This window comes from Hyperolius riggenbachi, chromosome 10 (genome assembly GCF_040937935.1).
Source record: "Hyperolius riggenbachi isolate aHypRig1 chromosome 10, aHypRig1.pri, whole genome shotgun sequence".
Taxonomy (NCBI): Eukaryota; Metazoa; Chordata; class Amphibia; order Anura; family Hyperoliidae; genus Hyperolius; species Hyperolius riggenbachi.
Genome location: NC_090655.1, coordinates 40,306,124 through 40,331,972, shown reverse-complemented (window position 1 = coordinate 40,331,972; position 25,849 = coordinate 40,306,124). Strand labels below are relative to the sequence as shown.

The 25,849-nt window shown below is 43.8% G+C and overlaps 1 protein-coding gene across 11 annotated transcripts in view; it reads left to right on the top strand.

Annotated features, from left to right (window-relative positions):
- Positions 1 to 25,849, top strand: part of ADGRA1 (adhesion G protein-coupled receptor A1) — a 1,508,265-nt gene that overhangs the window by 1,211,487 nt on the left and 270,929 nt on the right. The window contains exon 1 of one of the 11 annotated variants that reach the window (XR_011024442.1): positions 16,384 to 16,416. The exons of the other annotated variants lie outside the window; for them this stretch is intronic. The gene's annotated coding sequence lies outside the window, so the exon portion shown is untranslated. Of the gene's footprint in view, positions 1 to 16,383; positions 16,417 to 25,849 lie in introns of those variants that run through there. 11 annotated transcript variants of the gene reach the window in all.

The window sequence follows — 25,849 nt, the reverse complement described above, 5'->3', positions numbered from 1 at the left end:
AATTGCGTTTGATTTCTGCTGAAATGTGGCCCAAATTGCGTTTGATTTCTGCTGAAATGTGGCCCAAATTGCGTTTGATTTCTGCTGAAAATGTGTCCTAATTGCGTTTGATTTCTGCTGAAAATGTGCCCTAATTGCGTTTGATTTCTGCTGAAAATGGGCCCAAATTGCGTTTGATTTCTGCTGAAATGTGGCCCAAATTGCGTTTGATTTCTGCTGAAATGTGGCCCAAATTGCGTTTGATTTCTGCTGAAATGTGGCCCAAATTGCGTTTGTTTTCTGTTGAAATGTTGCACAAATTGCGTTTGTTTTCTGCTGAAATGTTGCACAAATTGCGTTTTTATTTTCTGGTGTCTGGGGTAACTGTTGCTGCATTTATTATTTAATGGTCATAGTTGGCTATATTTGCTGTGCTACGGTTAAGCTCCGCCCATACAATGTCATGGCCACGCCCATTGTTCGGCGCGGCGCGCTACGCGCGCCTCAACCGCCACCACATCCATTTTTCCCTGCAAACAGCTCCGCCCCAATCCGCCCTCCCGCTCCACCCACATGTCATGGCCACGCCCATTTATGCGGGATAGCCACACCCATTTTTCGCCGCGGCCCACTTACTACAGTCCGCTTGGGGCCACAAAAACCTTAGCTGCACCCCTGTCTAGATCCCATGGCCTACGACAACTCCTGCTGCTCCAAACTAAAATTGCAATGACTGCCGCAGCCCGCGGAACAACCTCTAGGTTCCATGGCCTACGACAACTCCTGCTGCTCCCCAAAAAAAAAATGTAATCAGGATTGTGATTCAGCCACCACTAAAGCCAAAATTATCAGCAGGACTGCCAGGAAACTGGCATTTGTTTAAAAGGAAACATCCATTAGATTCCCTTTAACATTGTGGAAATGGTTCCAACGGAATGCGGAATACCGCGGGGATCCGCCAGAATGTAGCGGTGATGGAATTTCGTTACCGCGGAATGCAGAATTACCGTGATATCGGAAATCACCTGTTCCAATCATCCCTAATCCTAAATAAGAGAGAGAGAGAGAGAGAGAGAAAGAGAGAGAGAGATATCAATATCACATTTAATACAGTAATATACATAGCAAATAATGATTATGTGAATGTTTCATACATCCAACAAATATTCCTGATTCTATAATTGTATCGACTTTTGGTACTGTCTTATAGCTTTGTAAGTAAGGAAATATATCACTTTTTGAGTTAAGAAAGAAGGACACTTTAATACACCCCGCCCACACCTCTAGCCACGCCCAGCCATGCCCATTCACAACCCGGGTCATGCATATAACAAAGAATTCATAAGCAAAAGCTGTAGTTTTATCATTCATACCACACTGGTGCGTTCTGTCATCAGTAGATTTATTTCTCAGTAAGAAATATATTGATGTGAGGATCCGCTCGGCTGCCTGCGCAGGCAGGCAGCTTTTTGACCAATGTTCAGGTCTGCATTCTGCAGGTCTCTGGAAAAGAGACCTTTTATCAGTTTTGCAGCTTGCTGCTGAGGAATTTGCATACGTTTGTCATGCAGATTGCCTAGCCACATCCTTTGTAGGCTTGCTCTATATATACCATGTGATATCACAGACCTGGGCTGGTCATAAGGGTTTGTCCTGTGAAAGACTCCTGGAGTGTCAGCCTTGCTCATTGTTTGAAGATTAGCTTAGAGTAATTCCTGGGACTGCACTAGGCAGGTTCCCTAGTGCAGTTAGGATTGCATATCTGTTTTGTTTGTCTGTTGCGATTGTCCTGTCCCTGCGGTGGTCGACAGGAGATCGTTCTGATCTTTGTTCTTGGAGTTTAGCTGGAGCAGCGGTTGCTACCAGCTATCTCATCTGCCTGTCTAGCTTGGATCGCACTCGCCTTGCGCTAGTGCTGTGGATCCTTCTATTCTGTCTTCCTGGATCGCACTAGCCTCTTGCGCTAGTGCTGTGGATCCTATCTCTCGCTTATTCCTGTTTTCGTATATCTGTCTTGTCTGCTACGAACGCTTGCTGGAGGCTCGGTGAGGTAACCGTTAAGCAAGCGCTTGCGTCCTCTGTTTCTGTCGGTGGTTAGTTAGTCGTGCTTGTCTCTGTTGTGCCTAACACGCGGAGACCGCGCATAAACGCGTGCACTGTTGCGAATGAGTGCGGTGTTCGTGTTTAGTTAGCGTTTGTTATTTTCCTTATCTTCTCATTGTATTATTTGCTGTGCCTTTGCTACTCTCGTGCTCTGCCTTGCTGTAGCCTTGTGTCACCTCTGGCAATCGCCTCTCTCGCGATTGCGTTCCTACTTCATATCTGCTGTTGTGTATGCACTGTCGCGGGTTGGCGACTAGATTGGTGCACACACATACCCTTGCATTGCACCTTTTGCTGGGTTCCCTCAAATTATACGCTTGTGCAGGATTTCCGCAGTGTCAGCGCACGTCTTGTGCGCTGATCACGGAGAGAATTCCACAATCGTTACAATTGATTTAAAAGATGGTAATAAAGTTTAGAGTAAATTAAATTCATTTTTTTAGTAAAAAAAAAATACACATATTTACATAGATCTGTACATCAGTCCTGAAAGAGGGACAAATAAGGAAAAAAGAGGGATTTGGTTCCCAAAGAGGGACTGTCTCTCGAAAAAAGGACAGTCATGAGCTATAGAGAAGAGGATAAATTAACCATTTCATATATTATTTGATAAAAAAAATCATAAAATCAGAGAAGTTATTAAAGAGACTCTGAAGCGAGAATAAATCTTGCTTCAGAGCTCATAGTTAGCAGGGGCATGTGTGCCCCTGCTAAAACGCCGCTATCGCGCGGCTAAACGGGGGTCCCTTCACCCCCAAACCCATCCCCGCAAACCTTGGTCGTCTTCTTGGTCGCAGATTTTCTCTTCCTGGAGGCAGGGCTAACAGCTGCAGCCCTGCCTCCAGTCGTGTCTATCAGCGGCGCATCGCCGCCTCTCCCCCGCCCCTCTCAGTGAAGGAAGACTGAGAGGGGCGGGGGAGAGGCGGAGATACGCGCTGACAGACGCGTGTGGGGCAGGGCTGCGGCGGTTAGCCCTGCCCCAATGCGGAAGCGCTCCCCGGCTGTACGGAGGGGATTTGGGGGTGAATGGACCCCCGTTAAGCCGCGGGATAGCGGTGGTTTAGCAGGGGCACACATGCCCCTGCTATCTATGAGGTCTGAAGCGAGATTTATTCTCACTTCAGACTCTCTTTAAGCATTTGCTCACTTGTGATATCTTAGTGTACATTGATTTGTTTTCAAAGCCACACATATTGGCAGCTGTCACATTAACCCATCAGAGAGCTTATTTGTTGTGTTATCTTTCAGTTCCTTCTGACTGGCAGCTGTGTATTCTTTCATTTCAGCTTCCCATTACTGTATTTACATTATTGCCTCCCCTATGACCCATGTTTTCTGTTCCAATGTCATCATCGGTGCCGGATGCCAAACTGCACCCAGGAAACAACACAATAGACCTCCCAGTGTAATTGCTTCTCTTCCTGGATAATTTTAGTAATTATTCCTTATTTTGTGACACACAAACGCTACACAATAAAAGCAATATTATGCCAATGTCATTATCTCATATTGTTTGGTTGATCTCCAAACCCATAATGTCCTTGTTTAAATTAACGTTTCTAATCAGAGTCTGTGTGGCCATTATAATAGCAGCAGAGAGAAGAGCGCAGAGGAATGGTGACTGACAGGAAATGTGACACTGTGCCGCTCTCCTACTTACTGACTAACATCGCCCCCTTATGACAGCTGCAGGAAGCAACAGTTATTGGCAATAAGTCCGCTAACATGCTTTAGAAGTTCCCTGCAGACACTGGAAGTCTACCACATTCCTTAAAGAGAACCAGAGACGAAGCACCCTCATGTATTTTACCATATATATATCAATGGGAACATGACAGTAAACACCTACTCTGCTTTTTGTTTCATTCTTCACTGCTCAGTCTGCCTGTTATCAGCCCTGATACAATCCCCGACTGAGCATTCAGTCTAGCTTTGCCCCGGAATGTTATAGCTGAGTCAGTCTTCTGTGATGTATTTTCAAGCCCAAGTCTGCCTCCTTGTGGCTCTGCTTTCCTGCTATGTATCCTCTTAGCAGGAAATCAGAGCCAGGAGGGGGCGGGCTTGGGCTTGAAAAGACATCACTGAAGACTGACTCATCTATAATTATTCAGGACAAAGCCAGACTGAATGCTCAGTCGGGGATTCTTGTCAGAGCTGCTAACAGGCAGATTTAGCAGAGAAGAATGAAACAAAGAGCAGACTAACTAATATATATGGTAAAATGCATGAGGGTGCTTCGTCTCTGGTTCCTCTATAAGTATCAGTTAATGATAAAGAGGTTCTCCGAGCTTTCACATAATCTTTCATATGCATTTCTGATATCCCTGGTTTGGTACCTTTTACACTGGAGAGTGTACAGATTAAGGGCTCTGCCTCTGACACAGGAGACCTGGGTTCGAATCTCTGCTCTACTTACAACAAAAATTAAAGCAACTGCTCTAGGGCAGTGTTTCTCAACATTTTATTGGTATGTACCCCTTTTAAAGCCCTGAACTCACCAAGTGTCCCTAGCATAGTAAACATTATCACAAGTACCCCTTGACAAATATATATTTAATCGTAGTACATGATAATTGGTTCTAAACAATTTCCAAGTATTTACTATTGCTTTAAATTAGCTAAAATACGAATTTGGTGTTGTTTAAATAAGATTTATCATTTTCGAAAACTCTAAATTTGTTGTTCTTGGTTAAGTATATCAAGCCCGAGTACCCCCTGGAACTATCAGAAGACATGTTGAGAACCTAGGCTCTAGGGTTTCCCAATTCAAAAATTAGCCTTTATTAAGTTACAAACTCCAAAATGCATAAGGTTCCACCACCATAAAATCACTTAAAAACAGCCTGTGGAGCGCTCCTCACACATGACCAAGCAAACTGTCACCCAAACACATCCACACTGGTACCGGTACCACATAATCCGGATTTTCTTCAGAGTGGTGGAGAGGGATTTTTGACTAGTGCTACAGTCAGTAAGATGGTAAAGCCGACAATACAATGCAGTTAAAGCACAGACGTACATAGCCAAGCAAGCCTTAATTGCACAGTTAGCAGCGCTGCCAGTCCAGTGTTTCACCATTCCCTGGGCGCCCAGTGCTGTTCCTTCAGCTCTTTTTTCCAGCTATGTGTCCAGACTGCTGTTTACTCTCGCTGCGCTCAACCACGCTGCAGGCATCAGCGGGGAGCGGCGATTCAGCGTCCACCCGGTCCTCACAGCAGTTGTCAGCATGGAGTGAGGTGCTCAATAAACAGGACGGGACGTGACCCCGCCCATCGACGTGTTGCACCCGCCCACTGCAAGCTTCGTCAGGATGAGTGACAGAGGGGCCGGGAAATTCCTTTATGCACATCCGGTATGCTTATGCCTGGCTCTGGTCCCTCCCCATTTACCATGTCAACCACCACGCTTCTCACTGGGGCTCAGACCCGCCTCCTCCCCTTTAGTAAGTCACCCCAAGGCTCTTGCTGTGACAGTTTTCATTCTACCACGCTCGCTGCACTTCCTGGTAAGTTTTCTCAGGCAACTTTTCTTTTTACTAGTATACAGCCATCAGATTGTATGCTCAGCATACATACATAAATCGGATACCAATTATCATGTTTTTGGCACAAAGTTCAAGACTTTTCAATTCTTCAAGTACCCAGAAAGAGTAGTTTATCCCTCTCTCCCTACTTATTTGCATCATCAAACTTTTCCTCTTAAAGGAACGATGAGTACTCAATTTCTTGATTTAACCCATTCGGTGTCACTGAGTCCAGCAGATATATCCATCTACATTCCTGCTGCAGCAGAACCTTCCCCACCCCTCCTGTTTCCACTCAATCTATAGATACCTTTAAAGGTCAGACCCTTTGTTGACCCGTTATGCTTCGTGCAAAAGTGTTCCGCCAGCGCACTCCAATATTCACCATTCGGTTTTGCGCCACAATTTATGTTGCTTAGGTGTTCGCCAATGCGAGTCTTTAACTTTCTTGTCGTCATCCCCACATACACTAGTGGACATGGACATTGGCTAACATACACTGTCCATTCTGAATTGCAGAATCTCTGCTCTGCCTGTTCAGTAAGCCAGCACCTATTTAGTAAGGAGTCCTTTGGATAGACTCCCTAACAATACTACTGCCTACTGGCTGCCGCTCTGGGCTTTGAGTCCGCCAGGAGAAAAGCCCAATATGATTGTTATTTGCCTTGTCTTTTACAGAATAAAGATGGAAGAGACTCCCCCTATTGCCTTTAACCCTTTCCAATGCAATTTTATGATCGCCCACATCCTCCAGCAGTTACATTTACACAACTGCACTGGGGGAGTGGGGATGATCTGTGATTGCTACTGCACTGGGCGCCGGTGTGGTCTCTACCTCCTACCACTAGTGAGAGAAGGTAACCTGTCCATCAGGCTGGGGCTGGGCCAGATCCAACTCAGGAGGTGGAGCACTACCCCGCATTGCACGCTCACCAGTTTAAAACGTAATCACGCAGCGCGGTATGATGCTGAAGCAGATCAAAATGTCAGACGGAAGTTGCCCATAAATGGCGCAATTTCTTGATCAGATGTGATCTTTTGATGCACTTTTTACGATTGCAAGTAATGGGAAGGTAATTCTCGATTGTTCCCATAAGCAGGTCGATTAGGGCATCTCTCTTCAGATCTCTTACGTGCGCCAACGTTCTCCCATGTTTTCCAGATTAGTAGAACTTTAGTGTTAGTAAAGCAGCCGCAGTGTGTCTGTACAGAGATACCACATATGGTTAAGGCTATGGGCATAACCTTAACTGCCCCCAGATGCCTAACCTTAAAACTCCCCCCCCGTGCAACCTTAAACCCCCCACACCTAAATTTATCCCCCCAAGTGTAACCTTAACCCCCTCTATGGTTAGCATTCATCACCACCCCCAGGCCTAACCTTAACCCCCAACCACCACCACCACCGCAATTCCACCAAAAAACCATGCACATTTTTTGTGCACCGCCATGGGTGTCCTTATAAATAGTGCATATGGAGGGAAATTTGGGAACCCGTAATGCCTGGTAAATAGTAAGCACCGGGTCTACAAATAGCCTATGGTGGCCCCCAAAATTTCTGTCTTCCATCATATTACATAGACATAGTAAGACTGTACAGACAGGATTGTATCATTAATGGGCACCTAAAAAGTTTAATTTTACCTAATCTATGAACTCTCGTGTGAATCTGCCTGTCTTGATTTTTTTTAAAGTAAATAAATAATAAACTGCCGGTCCCCTCAAGGAGATTTGTGAATGTCTTGAAAAATAAGTATTCTTTCATAAGAATCCCCCAGGCATATTTGGCTGCTCTAGTCCTGGATTAAATTACCAGTTAGCCCATGTGAGATAATACAAGTTTCTAGTGAAGCGTGGGAGGATCTAATCAATAAGAGTCATAAACCTCATCTAACAAGTATGCTACCCTTACACTAGACATCATATGCAGATCTATGGACCTTATGTATTCAATTATGAAACTGGAAATCAGTAGATAGCCACTCTTTTCGTGATTTAATGATAGGATCTAATCTAACGCCCTTCCATGAAGTAGCAATTGCATCTATCGGTTGACACTAGCATAATGTTGTAGGAATGTTTGAATCACCATTTGCCCAAAGCTTACTTCTAGTCAATCTAGTGTATACCACTGGATTCCAATTTTCACAATCTGTTGGCTGTTTTTGTGTGTCGGAATTGTAATAAGACAGCCTCTGCATAGCAGCTACAATGCATCAGGCGCGTAACTACAGGGGAGAGCAGTACCTGCAACCACTAGGGGGGCAGAGTTGTGAGGACGCCTCAACTACTATTTCACTCTCGCCGATGAAGGAGTCCAACCTTCAGATTAGGGTTTTTGTGGCTACACAAAATTGTGTCCACACTTGTTTTATGAAACCCTTGTGATATGGGCTTCCTAGCTATGAGGGTAACCAGGGGTATGCAAGGGAAAGGGTGTAAACAGAGGCAGACCTACTATGAAGCCACCTGAATCACGTGATTCCAAAAATCTAGGGGCGGCTTTTGGACAAACGGGTTGTGCCACCTGGTGCCTGCCTCCATTCTTCCGCCCACCTTCCTGGCACACACACTACCCTCCTCACCCATGCATCCCCAAATCCCTTTCCTCGTTTGACCAGTGGCACCTTCCATCCATCCCTATGATATCATATGCAGGTAAGGTGTCAATATATGCCTCTTATCGAGGCATGCCATGGTAAAACCCCATCACTGGCAAGAGATCATTAAGGCCAGTTAGAGGAGAAGCACCAGACTGGCCAATCACAGCCGCCTGCTGATCATTATGCTAACTGGTGTCAATGGTCTCGTGCATGAGAACCACGGCAATGTCATTGGGCCAATTACTGCACTTGATCAGTAGCAGTGACATCTGATAGGTCACTGCTACTGATTGGCCCAGTGATCTGCCATGGTCTCGCCTGCAATTCCATAGCACCAGTTAACAAAAGAAGCAGTAGGGGAGCTGTGATTGGCCGGTCTGGTTAGCACCCCCAACTGATTGTTCGCATGCCAAAGCTTCCTCTCAGACTGGTCATAATGATCTTTTGCTGGTGATGGGGTTTATATGGGGAGTATATATAATATGAGGTATATATTATGGGGGTTGTGTGTTTATACACACACACGCACACACACGCACGCGCGCACACACACACACACACACACACACACACACACACACACACACACACACACACACACACACACACACACAAACACACACACACACACACTTTCAAGGGGGTGGAGCGGCACATCCTCTAAAGTTCGTTTTAGGTAGCAGAAAGTCTACAACCGGCCCTGGATGTAAACATTGGTGGGGCCCAGTGGCGTAGCAATAGGGGATGCAGAGGTAGCGGCCGCATCAGGGCCCTTGGGTGAGACCACAGTAAAAGCTGTTTATTGGTCCTGTGCTGGTAGTAATCAGTTCTATAGATGTTTTGAATTGTGATAATCATTAAGATAGTAGTAAAAATGTTTCTGTACCGTGTTAGCCAAACAAATTATATAGGTAGAAAAAAACAAAGTCTTGTAAAAGCAATACCTTTTAATGGCTAACTGATAACGTTAAATAATGCAAGCTTTCTGGGATCTAGTCCCCTTCATCAGGCATATTTCCAGTTGTTAGCTGAAGTAAAACACTGATGCAAGTAAATAGTAAATACGTACTGTAGATGGCAGTTGTGCTGGTTACTGTTTAGATGTCAGGTGATCAGCAGGCTGGAGCCAGTGAGTTCATGCAAGCAAACATGTAATCTAGCAGGTTTCTGAAGATCATGAAGCCAAGTCATTCATGTTACATAAAGAGTCATGAATCCCATTCATTAAACATTTTCATAAATTTAAACTCAGAAATCTTTCTTGCTTGTTAATTTTTGACATTACCCTTAAGAATAAGTACTGTGAGATCTTGCATCCTGTTTCTCCTATATAGATTCCTCTTGAGAGGCACCTATGCTGCTTGAAATGCCCCACAAAAGGAATCTAGGAGAAACAGGACAAAAACTGCCCACAAGAATGAACCATCACCGCTTTAAAATTAATGAGGGTAAAATGGACACTCCAGTGGGCCAACACTTCTGTGAACCAGGACACAGCATGCAAGATCTCAAAGTACTTATTCTTAAGGTTAACGTCAAAAATGAACAAGCAAGAAAGATTACTGAGTTCAAATTTATGAAAATGTTTAAGACATTGACAGAGTGTTTAAAGAGAACCTGTACTGAGTAAAAATATTTAAAATAAACACATGAGGTAACTTCAAATGAACATTGCATAGTTACCTTGCCATCAGTTCCTTTCAGAAGCTCACCATTTTCTTCTGACAATGATCCCTTCCAGTTCTGACAACATTTTGTCAGAACTGAAATATATCAGTTGCTGTCAATAAAATATCAGTTGCTGTCAGTTAAAGCTGAGAGGAGAACTGTTATACCAGGTAATGTTTATGTTTCCCTATGGCTCAAGTGGGCGATGTTACAGTTTAACTGTGTGCTGACCAGGAAGCTGTTATGGGGTAATGGCCATTTTCAAAATGGAGGACGGAAAATTTCCTTGATCACAGTGAAGAAACAGGACACGGGACAGGAGAAAGACACTGAGGAGTAGACTACATGGGAGGTAAGTATGGGTTGTGTATGCTTATTTTGACTTTTAATTTTCAGTTCAGGTTTTCTTTAAACTGTGGAATGGGACTCCTTATGTAACATGATTGACTTGGCTTAAAGAGAACCTGAACTGAAAATAAAAAAGCAAAATAACCATACACAGGTCATACTTACCTCCTGTGTAGTCTACTACTCAATCTTTCTCTTCTCCTGCGTCCCATTTGTCCACTGTGATCAATGGGATTCTCCATCCTCCATTTTAAAAATGGCCATTACCCCATAACAGCTTCCTGGTCAGCACACTGTTAAACTGTAATATCACCCACTTGAGCCAATAGGGAAACATGGACATTACCTTGCACATTCAGTTGTAACTGACAGCTGCTAATGTATAACTGATAGCAACTGGTATATTTCAGTTCTGACAAAATATTGTCAGACCTGGGAGGGATCACTGTAAGAAGAAGATGGTGAGCTTCTGAGAGGAATAGACGGTGAGGTAAGTATGTGATATTCATTTGCGGCTACATGATGTGTTTATTTTAAATAATTTTACTCGCTTCAGGTTCCCTTTGGCTTCATGATCTTCAGAAACCTGCTAGATTTCATGTGTGCTTGCCTGAACTCACTGGCTCCAGCCTGCTGATCACCTGACATCTAACTGCTGAACAGTAACCAGCACAACTGCCATCTACGTGTTTACTATTTACCTGCATCAGTGTTTTACTTCAGCTAACATCTGGAAATATGCCTGATGAAAGGGACTAGATCCCAGAAAACGTGCATCATTTCACTTAATCAGTTAGCCATTAAAAGGTATTACTTTTACAAGACTTTGTTTTTTTCTACCTACATGATAATCATTAACAAACTCTTCCCCATCCCCTTCTTGCACCTCTAACACTGTGGTTGTCCTTGGCTGTCTTTGGTGCGCCGTATCAATTATTATGTATAGAGTGCTTGGGGGGTCCAATGTAAAACTTGCAATTGGGCCCATAACTCCTTAGACCACTTACACCACTGGGGGGGGGGGGGGGCATCAAAGTTTTGCTGGGGGCCCCATGATTTTGTACTTACACCTCTGCTTTGCGTTGTCCTTTGACTTTGCTTTTCAGCCTGAGGGATGCTGACATTGACTGATCTCCTCTTTTCCGCTATTTATACAGGTAATAGTTCCAGAGAACGGTGATTTCCACTGGTACACTGGTCTCTTCACCCGATGCTAGGGTCTCTCCTTCTACAGTGGTGGATTCCCACTCCCCACTTTTTTCATAATGCTCTCTACACCAGGCCTGTTCTTTCAAATGGCACATCCTAGTGCACCCATTTGATTCTATCCTTTGGGACTTACTGTATATGTTTCTTTATACACAATGGTGCACAATATTCAGAATTATTCGAGTAGAGTAGAAGGAAGATCCGCAACAATGTTTTCACAAAAATTCTTTATTTAGGACATATCCTAGTACAGTCAAAACCTCCTAGCTGACATGTTTCGGACCGTGGTCCTTATGTCTCACACTTGTACTTCTCTGCATTCTTACTGCTCCTTATGTATTTTTAATCTTTTTGTTTGATTGTACTTATTTGTATAACTTTGTCGAGGAATATAGCATATGGGTGGGGGTTCCAGCTTCAGTGTTCTCCTGTTCTCCACACCTTTGTTGGGTGGTGCCCCCCCCCCCCCCCCTGCCCATAATTGCTCCTTCCTCTTTTTAAATCCGACATTGTGAGCTGTGAAATCAGCTATGACTAAGGACCTAAGTCCGAAACATGTCAGCTAGGAGGTTTTGACTGTACTAGGATATGTCCTAAATAAAGAATTTTTGTGAAGACATCGTTGTGGATCTTCCTTCTACTCTACTTCTTCATGATTGGGCCAGGCTGCCTTTGATCCAGCACTGTCTGTCACAGCACAGTGGAGCGGTTTTCCTGACTTTGGCCTCAATTCACTAAGATCATGCTGGAGATAATAAGGCAAGAGATAACTTGCCACCGCCCAGTGAGAGAGTTATCTTATCTCTTCATTCCTTAAGTTACCTCTTCTGTAGTTAAATTACCTCCTCTATAGTTAATTTACCTCCTCTGTAGTTATTTTCACACACAGCCTGTCTAGAATTCTGGAGTTATTTTAAGGATTGAAGAGTTAACTTAAAGAGACACTGAAGCGAAAAAAAATGATGATATTATGATTTGTATGTGTAGTACAGCTAAGAAATAAAACATTAAGATCAGATACATCAGTCTCATTGTTTCCACTACAGGAAGAGTTAAAGGGAACCTTAACTGGTGGGGGAAAAAAAATTCACTTACCTGGGGGCTTTCCCGAGCCTCCTGCAGCCGTCCTGTGCCCGCGCCGGTCCTTCGGTGCCCTCCGGTCTCCCTCCGCGGCTAAGTTTCGTTTTCAGACGACTGCCAGTCGTCCTCGGGCAAAGCGTCCTTTTCTTGCGCATACCCCGTCGTAAAGAGCCATAAAGCGCGTCTGCATGACGCAAAACGCGTCATGCGGACTCGCTTTATGGCTCTTTACGACGGGGAATGCGGAAGAAGAGGACGCTTTGCCCGAGGACGACTGGCAGTCGTCCGAAAACGAAACTTAGCCTCGGAGGGAGACCGGAGGGCACCGAAGGACCAGCGCAGGCACAGGACGGCTGCAGGAGGCTCGGGAAAGCCCCCAGGTAAGTGAATTTTTTTTCCCCACCAGTTAAGGTTCCCTTTAAGAAACTCCAGTTATTATCTCTATGCAACTTTCAAAGTCGTGGAGAGGACTGTTATCTGACTTTTATTATCTCAAGTGTTATTGAACTATTTACTTTTCCTCTGGCAGAGGAGAGGTCATTAGTTCACAGACTGCTATGAAATAATCATTTTGAATGCTGAGTGTTCTGTAATCTGCACATATTAGAGAATGATGCAATGTTAGAAAAAACACTATATACCTGAAAATAAAAATATGAGAATATTTTCTTCTGCTGCTAAACTTCTAGTAATTATTCATAGTACACAACCAATTCATTATATCATAGATTTTTTTTCGCTTCAGTGTCTCTTTAAAGACAGAAGAGTTAACTTTAGGTTTGCCTGAGGTAAAACGTTTCCTGAATACTACATGCCTTATCACCATGGTGATAACTATAGAAACATTATTAAAGACAGGAGATAAGCTTAGTGAATTGAGGCCTTTGTACGTTATTCAGAACTATTCATTACACTTCACATCATTTTGTACATATATTTTTTTTTTGCATAGCTGTTCTCACATTTACAAATAGCTGGCAACTGTATTATTTATCTTTTTAAGGTATATTGCCCCTCGATATATTTTATATTGTAACTATTTATTTATTCAATGTGCTTCATTGAGCTTTATGGTTTTGACACACTATTTGCTATACTGTTGAGTTCTAGCAGGCTCTATACTTTTATTATATTGTGTGTACTATATTGCTGTGCTAGCTTCCCACTGTTTTTAAATGTTAGAGTGATATTCTTCTTGTTTTTGCTATGCAGCAATAAAGGTGTTTATGTCTTTACACATTATGAAGCATTCCTTAGTTTCTTGCTTTTTCATTTCACACGGTTACTTTTGACACACCTGTTAGAACAGGATTGTGATTTCAGGATGGTGCTCGTTCCAATAATTTCCCCCTTTTGTTTGATGCAGAGTTTGTGGCTTATGTTCCCATAGATGGAAGTCTTGTTCAAGGCTGGTTTTATCCTTTTTGTGCCCTTGGGTCAAGTATGTTGTGGCTCCCCTTTCACGTGCAGCCAGGGTTGGACTGGAACACTAAGGGCAAGTTTCAGGGTGGGCACCCCCCCTCCCTCACCTGAGACCAACCCTTCCACACTCCCCCCTCCAGACCAAAATGTAGCTCAGCGGCAGAGAGCAGGGAACAACTTACTACTTTTCTGGTTCCAGCTCTACGAGCGGCTGCTCTGGTCTTCACTGTTGTCCAATCATGCTCTTACAGGAAGCACAGTGAAAGCGTGATTGGACAACAGTCAGAGAAGACCAGAGCAGTGGCACGCAGAGCTGGAACCAGGAAGTAGTAAGTCGTTCCTGCTTGCTGCCGCTGCGATACATTATAGGGGGGGGGGGGGGCATGGGAAGGGTTGGCCTCAGGTGAGGGGGGGGCTGCATCCCTCCCCGCCAATCTATGCCCGCCACTGCTCCTCCTTCCTGGGCTGTGCCCCCTCCTGTTCCCGGTCCGAAGGCCGGATTTTTAGTGCTCGGGGCCCCGGGGCCACTGACGTCACGTGACACCACTGTAATTAAAAGGCCCACCGGGGGAAATCCTGAGCCTCCGCCAGCCCAGTTCGACCCTGTGTGCAACAGTGCCCCTCCCATTTCATGTGCAGCCTCCTTTTCCATGTGTATCATCCATGTACTGCAGCCCCTCTCTTCCATGAACAGCTCCCTTGAGCATCCGTTTTCCATTTGTATGTGTTCCCCCTAATTTCAGCCTCCTCTTTCATATGTAGTGACTCCTCTTTCATGTTCAGGTGCCTCATTGGACTGCAGCCACCCAAGGCCCAGATTTTGTGGCCTTTCCAGAAATCTGTCCCTGTTCATGTTATGCATACATCACGAAAAGTACATAGGAGTTGCTTTATTCCAAAGGTCCCCTGACAGATCGAGTCCTGCTTGGAGTATAAATCACACAGCAGTTGACTGACTAGTTCTGAACATTGTAGAGAACACTGATCCACAAACCGCGGTGAGAAATGTTTTTCCACACTTTTTTTTTTGAACCGACATGAAATGCAATTTAGTTCTGGGACCTTGAGGAACCCACTGGCATTTCTCAGGGTTTTTCTTTAATTTTCCATGACTTATCTTGCCATTAGCACCCTATGCCCTGTGTATAATTGTCTGCTCGGCTGTAACTGGCAAACAAGCTGGACTCTTTTGTTTCCCATTATGTTCTATATTGTTAACCATGCCCATACATTCACTGTATACTGCACTGTAAAGTGCTGAGACATACCATGGCGCTTTATAAATAAAACATGACGGCAAGCTGATTCTGGCAATAATCCAGAATTATACAGGAGGAATAGCTGCAATGAAGCCCTCCTAACATTGTGCCTGGAAAATGAGCAGTCAGGTTGGGCATTAGTCACTATAGTACAAGTTACAGGAAAGTCTGTTAACGTCTCCTAGTTCACACTCCCAGACTTTTCATTGTTAGCATAATTGAAGACTGGGAGTATGGCTCAAACAATTGTTTTGTTCAGTCATGTAACCCAGAGATCCTTCCACAAAACGTGGTGCTAGCATGCAAGTAGCTGTTCCAGCAGTGGCTGGAAAGTGTACTGGTTAAAGGCTCTGATACAGGAGACCTGGCTTCAAATGTTGGCTCTATCTGTTCAGTAACCCAGTGAGGAGACATTGAGCAAGACTCCCTAACACTACCTACTGCCTAGTGGCTGCAGCTCTGGCGCTTTGTCTGCCAGGAGAAAAGCACAATATAAATGTTCTGTTGTCTTGTCTTTCTCAGCTCTAGAGAGCAGCTCTCACTGCTGAGGACAGAGCAATTCCGCCTACCCCCTTTCTTTCCTGATTACAGATCAACTCTTTGTTGCCAGCACTGTGACTCCACCAGATTCTTATCTTACTAAAACTCTGATGCACAGTAGGGATTGTCAGAGATGCCGATTTCCTGATTCAGATGGGCTTCCGCTTTCTAATAAGTGTCCTTCCGATTTCCGCAGAAATCAGATTTTCCGATTACTGATTTCCCATTTCCACTGAATGTTATTTTTGTCAATAAAGTTAGTTTAATTGTAAAAATATTTTTTTGTAAATTCCAGAAACCGCTGTTTTGAGAATATAGTCTATTATGCAGAATCAAAGATGTGAAATCTTGCGCTACTGCAGATAAAAGTCGATATGGACCAGCAAGGATCACAGGATAGCAGCTCCTTAAACGCTCGGCTGTGAGCGGACTAATAAAAGATAAAAACAACAAAACAGGAGGAGCGCTTTTCGGCGTCAGTTCACTGACGAAGGCGTGGACACGCCGAAACGCATCTTGACGACACCTGCACACAGTCTCCCCAGAGAGCGACCTGACGTCCGTCCACCATCAGGACCCATGCTGCCGCTGGCCACTGCAGCCCCAGGTTCTTCTCTGATAAGGGGACGTTTTTTCTTCAGGCAATAAGCCTCAATGAATCCCTGTCATTTTAATATATCTAGTAAGTGCAATTTTATATTGCGCAGTTTTTATTGATTAAAAGGTATCACACTACGGAGCGCTCCTCCTGTTTTGTTGTTTTTATCTTTTATTATGCAGAATCCGCATTTCCGATTGGCAATGACAACTTCTGCATTCTCCGATTGGCCTAATATGTCTGAGTCTTATCACTACCCTAATATTTCTTAGTCTCAGTAATACGGTAATTCGTTGGAAATCCGATTTCCGCATATCGACTTCTGCCATGGAAATCCAATTTCCAATCGCTATTACATTGTTTGAAATCACTTCACCTCAGAGCTGTCAGCCAAGCACTCTGGTCCTTATTCAACTCCATTTTCTCTCATAAGTTTTCTCCCAGGAGATATTTTTTCATCTTATGTTAAAAAAAAAATTATTCAGCACTTTTTTTTATGGGAGGAAATTGTTGAAGGGGGCTGAGGGCATCCCTTCTCTCCACCAACCACGCCCTCCCCCTCAAAAAAAAGTGTAAATGAATAATTTTTTATCTTGTTCGGTTACAGTAAATGGTTGGGGGGGGTGTAAACACAGATACTTACCTCAAGAGGGGGAGGCCTCTGTATCCTCCAGAAGCTTTCCCCGTCTTCCCCCAAGAAATAAGGTCTCTTGCAGCAGGGCTACACTAGCATGGACCAGCTTGGGCTTTGGCAGAAAAATCCGAGCCCGATCAGTCCATGCTACTGCGCTGGCACACGCTTATGCAGTAGCACAGACTCTTGTGGATGGTTCAAGACATCCACTAGGTTCACCAACCATTTTTGCGGAGGGGACAGCAGTAGAACGGCCCAGCGAAGGAGGACAGGGGAAGCCTCCGGATCATCCCTCTGTTGAGGTAAATACCCAAACTGGGCACTTTCCCCCTACTAGTTTACTTTAAAATGTTGTTGACTTCTCCTTTAAGTATTCCGTCACTATAAAAGAGCTTCAGCCACCCTAGCTATCCATAATCTATTGTTTTTGTCAGATAACAATTGGTCATAAGAGCCGTTTTCCTCCTGCTCCAGCTATGTCCTATTACTATTATGCAGCGATAATTGGCTTATTCATGAGCACCATTGCTGCATATACCATCCATCTCTGTCTGGCCTGGAAATGTTCTTCCCTGCACTGTCATTCTTGCGGTATCTTCCTTACCGTTCTTTAAAAATTAATCCCGTTTCATTGAATTTAAAAAGAAAAACACGAGCCCATCCACACTTCTCAGGGAAAATGATGAATAGATCACTGCAGAAATCCCCTGATTAAGCTTTCTGCTTAATATCATGACCTTATTAATTATGCACTAAATTCCAGAGCTTCTCTGATTAATAATGGAAAGACGGTTAAGTCTGAAACCATGTTGGCCATTCGGAAAGTTCATTAGTTGCAAGGAAGAGGAGTTGGTAGCAGATGGATGAGGTGAGCTTCCAGGAAGAATGGGCTGAGCTCAGGGGAACAACGCTACTCAGAGAGCAGAAGATGAGCCTATTCTTAAGTCAATCCTGAAATGCCAGACACTGTGAAGACAAGCTAAACTTATGAGGTGTCTTACATTATGCTTGACTAAGCACAGCAATAAAACGCGGTGCCTCTTCTCGTTTCTCCGGACGTTTCAACGTTGCCTTCAAGAACGTAGATAGGATTCTCTATATATGACAAACTGCTGTTAATTGACATGCTACATGAAATGTCACAAGGTGACACTCAAGATAAATGGTTACGTGATGTGCTGGACCTAGCTCCATATCAGTATGCTACAACACTACAGATCTCATAGGAGAAAGGGAGGGAGGTCATACGCCACCAGCGGAACAATCGCATAGGGGTCTGTGTGACCTTACAGCATTCTCCTTGTGGTCCCTGAATATGAAAAAGAATGTTCTGTTAACCCCTTTGGCGGTACAATAAATCCGCCAGGAGGCAGCACAGCTTTTTAAAAAAAAAAAATTTTTAAAGCATGTAGCTAGCCTAGCGCTAGCTACATGCTTCCCCCTCCCTTCGCTATCCCTCCCATCCCTCCGATCGCCGCCAGCGTTTTTACCCTGCAGGGAATCGTTCTGAACGGGATTCCCTATATGGGCTTCCCCGTCGCCATTGCAACGATCGCGATGACGTCACGGACTGACGTCAGCGGGTGTCCCGATCCACCCCTCAGCGCTGCCTGGCACTAATTGGCCAGGCAGCGCAGGGGTCTCGTGGGGGGGGGGGGGGGGCGGCGCAGCGGATAGCGGCAAATCGACTGGTGGTGGTGGCGATCGCTATGCACACGCAGCTAGCAAAGTGCTAGCTGCGTGTAGCAAAAAAAAAATATGTAAATCGGCCCAGCAGGGCCTGAGCGGCACCCTCTGACGGCTTACCCCGTGTCCAGCATGGGGTTACCGCTAAGGAGGTTAAAACTGAACTGCAGTGTCGCACAATAAATACATCAATAAATGAGGCACCTTGTAGGTTTGGGGGTGGTGATAATATGGTGACATTTAGACACTCCCCTCAGCTACTCAAGCCTTTAAGAGGTGGGAATGAGATCAGGCTTGAAGAGCTTAAAGGGAACCTGTAGTGAGTAAAATTATTGAAAATTAACACATCATGTAGCTGTAAATGAATATTACATACTAACCTCACCGTCAGTTCCTCTCAGAAGATCACCATTTTCTTCTAACATAGATCACTTCCAGTTCTGGCAATATTTTGTCAGAACTGAAATAGACCAGTTACTGTGAGTTATAGATCAGCAGCTGTCAGTTACAACTGAATGTGCAAGGTAATGTCCATGTTTCCCTATGGCTCAAGTGGGTGATATTAGAGTTTAACAGTGTGCTGACCAGGAAGCTGTTATGGGGTAATGGCCATTTTTAAAATAAAGGACAGAGAATTCCCTTGATCAAAGTGGACAAATGGGACGCAACAGAGGATGAAGAGATTGAGTAGTAGACTACACAGTAGTATGTAAGTATAACCCGTAAATGTTTATTTTGACTTTTTATTTTTAGTTCAGGTTCTCTTTAAAGGACAACTGTAGCAAGAGGGATATGGAGGCTGGCATATTTATTTCCTTTTAAAGAGGAACTCCAGTGAAAATAATGTAATAAAAAAGTGCTTCATTTTTATAATAATTATGTATAAATGATTTAGTCAGTGTTTGCCCATTGTAAAATCTTTCCTCTCCCTGATTCACACATTTCTGACATTTATCACATGGCGACATTTTTACTGCTGGCAAGTGATGTAGCTGCTGCATGCTGTTTTAGCAGTTGGAAACAGCTGTAAACAGCTATTTCCCACAATGCAACAGGGTTCACAGACAGGAAACTGCCAAGAGTACGTACTCAGAATTTCTTTGTGGGAGGGGTTTCACCACAATATCAGCCATACAGCGCCCCCTGATGGTCTGTTTGTGAAAAGGAATAGATTTCTCATGTAAAAGGGGGTATCATCTACTGATTGGGATAAAGTTCAATTCTTGGTTGGAGTTTCTCTTTAAGCAATACCAGAAAAGAATAAAAACATTGCATTTATTCTTAAAAGCGCTCTGGAAATCGCTATACAAAGCGCTTTGCGATTTCCCTATAACTTGCACTGAGCAAAAATGCTCAGAAAATGGTACATGTAGCGCATTTGCGATTTGTAGCACATCGAAACACGCACATGTGAACACTCTGATAGGAAATCATTGCACAAGTGCTTTCAGGGAGATTTGCAAAATCGGCCGTGCTTAAAAAAATCAGCAAACGCTGATAATGTGAACAAGCCCTTACGGTTAACCTCCTGTGTTCTCATATTAGATGAGGGCGAATTAGACAGGCTCTTCTCTCTAAATACACACAGGGTGGAGTTTTCTGTTTTCCTTCTGTACTGTGCAATAATATTATTAGCCTGCTGTCAGACTTGGAGAAACACCATTATTGCTGACCGCCAGAGCCGGATTTGTACACTTTACCGCCCAAGGCCACTGTCACCAGCTGCCCTCCTACAGTATAGTTAGTGAGATGACCCCTCCCCCCTTCCCTCTAATATAGGTAACCTGATGACCTCCCACCACCCCCCCTCCAGTATATGTAGCCAGTTGACCCCTCCCCCCGTTCCCTCCAGTATAAGTAGCCAGATGACTCCCTTAATCCCTCCTTTCAGTATAGGTAGCCAGCTCGCCTTCACACTACAGCAGCCATCAGTGTCACACATTTATCAGCTCATCTCCAGTGCAGAAGCTTCCTCTTCCTTTCTGTCTCCAATGCTGCCCAAGTCCATAGCCACCGGCCACAATGCAGACATGCACAGAGCGCAAGGTGGTCGCTGCACAGGTCTCTGGCAGCAGAGTACCATGATCAGGGGGGGGGGGCTCACCTGATCTCCCTGCATTGCAGCATTTGAAAGCTTGCAAGTGCTGCATAAGTTTAGCCTGCTGCTTTGGCGCCCTTGCTCCTGTGGTGCCCTAGGCCCTGGCCTAGGTGGCCTTGGCCTAAATCCGGCCCTGCTGACCGCTGATGATGCAAGATCTCCGGCCCACTTCCTGTGGCAGTTGATGAAAGATCACATGACCTTAATTCTAGATCTGCTCCTACTGGTGGATACCGCAGAGCTTTACTGCCGTGGAGCATGTTACATTCAATGATTGCAGCCTAAGGAAGAAACAGATACAATTAGCATAAAAAATGGGATGTGCCTGAATACAAACCACAAGACAGAAATTAAAACTCTAGACATGGTGATGAACACAATCTGTCCCAAAAAGTGAGTGTTTAAAGTAGTTAGTTTGTCCATTAAAGTGTGATTTGCAGTCTGATTAACTGCTTGTTTTTTTTTCTCAGCTGATTTAAAATCAGACTGCCTGACTTATAACATTTGACTAAATTAGAATATGCATGTTGCCTGATTGCCCATAAAAAAAACAAATTATCTTGATTTTTTTACCCTTTTTTTCCCCTTTGAAATTGCATTGAGGCAGACGTGTAGATGCCGGAGTAATCTATGTAAGGATTAGGTATAGAACCTTCTTACATGGCACTATGCTGGAGAATGTAAATATGTGACGATAATAGTACAAAATGCTACATAAAACAACACATACTTGCTCTACAATCACTTTCTACAGAAGTCACTTAAAGTGAACCAGAGACGAAGCAACCTCATGTATTTTACCATATATATCAGTAGGGACATTAGACAAAACACCTACCCTGCTCTCTGTTTCATTTTTAACTGTTCAGCTTGCTTCTTATAAGGCATGATAAAATCCCTGAATGAGCATTCGGTCTGGCTTTGCTCAGGAATTATTATAGCTGAGTCTGTGTTCTCTGGTGTCTTTTCAAGCCCAAGCTTGCCCTCTTGTGGCTCTGCTCAGGAATCATTATAGCTGAGTCATTATAGCAAAGCCAGACTGAATGCTCAGTCGGGGATTTTATCAGGGCTGATTAAAATTAAGCTGAACAGTTAAAAATGAAACAGAGAGCAGGATAGGTGTTTTCTCTAATGTTCCCACTGATATATATGGTAAAATGAGGGTGCTTCGTCTCTGGTTCACTTTAAACTACCAATTACAACAGAAAAGGTAGAGCAAATGGCTATAGAACGGTCAGAAAATTTCCACAGAATACCGATTTCTGAGTTTCTGATCAGAAATGGGCTTACCGCAGCGGTAATCAGTCTCAGAAATTGGCATTTCACAGAAATACCGCATTATTTCCACTACACGCAGAATGGATGCATAACGGATGCAGAAAAACGGACTCCAATGAATGCCTATGGGAAAATCTGCTTTAGAAAAATTGCGTTTAGTGGAAACAGGCCCATAGGCATTCATTGGAGTCAGTTTTTCTGCATCCAATCTGCGTGTAGTGGAAATAGGCCCTTACCGCAACTTGGAAAACATCACAGAGCTCGGAAATATTGGGCCAACCACAGGCTGCAGGACTTTTCAGTGGAAATTTGATATCTTAGACGAATCACAAGACTCTGTTAAACTTGCTAGTATCTGAGTCGTGTGAGTGGTCTAAAATTTCCTTGGTATTCCCATTTCCACAGTAAACCACTGCAGTCTCTGATTGCACCAATACTACTGAGTATTTACAAGTTCAAGTGTTGCGAATGGCCTAACATGGGACATTTTTGTAGCCAAGAACAGGACTCAGAAATACTTGGTAGTATTAGACCAGTCAGAGAATACAGAGGTTTACCTAGGAAATAGGAATACCACAGAAATTTTAGACCAATCACAAGACTGATACTACCAAGTTTTACCGACTCTTGAGATTGGTCTAAAATGTCCACAGTATTCAAATTTCCACAGAACAATTCTGCAGCCTGTGGTTGGTCCAATGCTTATGACTCGCAGTGTAAAGGTGGCCGCCAGTGCAGTGCATATTAAGTAGCCATGTGCGCGGCTACTGTAGCGGCATCTCCCCGCCTCCTCTCCGCCCCCCACTGAGCATGTGCAAACAGTCTAACGCGGCTAAAGCCGCTAGAACGCACAGCATGCTGCACTTTCACTACAACGTGCAGCGTTACATGTAACGCAACGTGGCACTGTGAACAGCCCACTTGTGTTACATTGCTGTGCGTTGGGGGAGCGTTACAGGCAGCACTAACGTGCGCCTGTAACGTCCCTGTGTGGAAGCAGCCTTATACTACATAGATTTGGTAAGATTGAATGAAAAAGAGTGGGTCATTAGTGGCCACCATTACAAGGATGCCCACGTAATAGTGGACATCAGAGAAAATTTGTATTGTGCCGCAAAAACAATTTATTGTTAAAACACTTTGCATCAGCAAAAAAAAAAAAAAAGGAAAGTGCAAGGAGTTGTATCTCTAAAGCTATGTTCGATGCAAAAGTAATGCGATGTTTACAGTGCATCCGTTGTTGTCTGATGGACTGATCTTTTTTTTTTAATATTAAAATAATTGTTAAAAAAAGAGAATGACCCCCCACCCCCACCTTTCAAAATGCGCTTTTCTTGCATACTACAATCAAAATAATAGAAAATCAGAAAATAAAATTAAAAAAAGAATGGAGAATGGCATATACAGATGAAAATGTGAGAACTAAAAAGGATACAGATAAAAATGGAGCAAAGTTAAAAACTGCAAAAAAAAAAAAGCAAGAAAAATATCTTGTTAAATTATATTCTAATAAAATATATGTGTATTTCAATTATACTGTTGACATTGTGGCATGGGTCACACTTAGTGAAATCTTAGGCGTTTTGCCACAATGGCTATCATTCATAAAGCATTCTCGCATGCGGAAATGCTGAAAACAGCTGACTTTACCGAGCACATAGCAAAATGTCTATTCATAAAGGCTGTTTCCGCACGAAAAGCCGACATTCCCGAGCAGAGCGATACATTACCGCCTTGTGCAGTGGTTGTCTTAACAAATGTTACTAAATGTCAATTCATAAAGATTAGAGCAAGCGGTATGAGGACGGGGAATACCGATCCCTTGGAAGAGGCCATAAGCATGTGGATAACAGCTAAGTCAATGGAGACAGAAATCCCAAGCAGCAGCAGTGAGAGCAGAGGGACTCAGGCAGCTTCTCCTGTTACGCCAACCTACCGACAGCCTAGAGCCAGCCTAGTTCGGGAAATCACCACACCGCTATCGCAACTGGCAACATTTTTATGAATGAGCACACAGAAGTCTAAAATATTGAATGCAGTGTTTTCCCACACTGATCTTTACTGAACACACTTTTATGAACGATAGCCAGAGTAACAACACATGCTAAAAGACAAGTAATGCTTTCCTATGGGGTTGGTGCTTTTTAGGAGCCATCTGTGATTCTGTAGCATTTAAAAAAAAAATACAACCAGCACTAATTTTCCACACAACGCATGCAATTCTTCATTGTAGTTCATTGGCTACTGTAAGAAACAGAACAAAACAATGCCTCAAACACAAACACACATATCATGCAGCAAAATTATTGCGAGAAATTGCTCTTAAAGTGAACCTCCAGGACTAAAAATCTACTCAGCAGAACTGAAAAGGCTTGGTGTTTCTTTAACAGTTTCACAACATCAGAACTTTGTTTTTCTTACCAATGCATCATTTTTAGCTGCATTTTTAGCTAAGCTCCACCCATCAAAGAAAACTGCCTAGGCGTTTTTTTCCTGATGCTGTGCAAAGCATGATGGGATTTCTTATGTTGTTATTCACATTGCCTAGCAACTGGGAGGGGTGATCAGCACACAGGACAGTTGGAACTGTGTCTAATGCTCCCTGTCACCTCCTTTCAACCGAAAAGATGGCTGCCCTCATGAAATCAAATATTTGCCTGTTCTTTTAAAACAGGGTGTGTAAGAGAATATATTACTTATCTATTTTAATTAACATAACTAATGTAACCTAATCATAGAGATGTCGCGAACCTCCGATTTTCTGGTCGCGAACCTCCGATTTTCGGTTCGCGAACCTCCGATTTTCTGTTTGCTTAACCCTGTTCGCGAACCTCCGCGAAAGGTTCGGTTCACAAAAAAGTTTGCGAACCGCGATACACTTCAATGGGGAGGCGAACTTTGTAAAAAAGAAAAAATTCACACACCTAGAAAAATGATGGAAAACATGTTTCAAAGGCTCTAATACCTGGAGGCAGACATGACTGAGTGAAATACACATCAAATGTCCCAGCTAACATCTAGGTTTCACCCAGACCCCTATTTTAGCCACTGCTTACAGACATGTAGCCAGACATGGCCTTGTATTTTGTGTTCAACAGTTGTCACGAGAAAAATTAGACAAGATAGCAGTGTTAGGAAGACTTGCCTAAGGTCTCCTACTGAATAGGTGCTGGCTTACTGAACAGACAGACGAGATTCAAACTCTGGTCTCCTGTGTCAGAGGCAGAGCAGAGGGTGGAGGGTGGAGGGAGGAGGGAGGAACCCACAAACAGGCTAATTAAAATCTCCCTAGCAGAGTGTGTAGCAGCTGTCCCTTAACTAATTAGTGTAGGCAGTATAAGGACCTTACTTGGAGGAAGGAGGGGGGGTGGGCCTCCAGCATTGAGTGCAGTGTGTATGGCAATAATGTGTCTGCTGGCTGTAATATAAAGAGTCAAAGTTTTGCTCAATAGAGCTTTATGGGGCGAATCGAACTTCCGGGAAAGTTCGCGTTTGGTAGGCGGACGCGAACCCCCGAAGTTCGCCTGGAACCGTTTGCCAGCGAACAGTTCGCGACATCTCTACCTAATTACAGTGTGTTTGTTTAGGCTGAAGTTCCTCTTTAACCTGTTTGTTATAAATAGGCATTGAGTCAAAAATTATGACCCCATTATTTGGAGATGTAATTGTACTAACCAATTCCTGGACGAGTCCCAGATCTTTGTGTGTGCTGTATGGCTACTTAGTGGGTATGTCTGCTACTTCTGTTGCATCATGTCGCAATAGTGTGTAAATCTCTGTAGACTTACATTGTCCTCACACAAGCCTGGATTTACCTTACA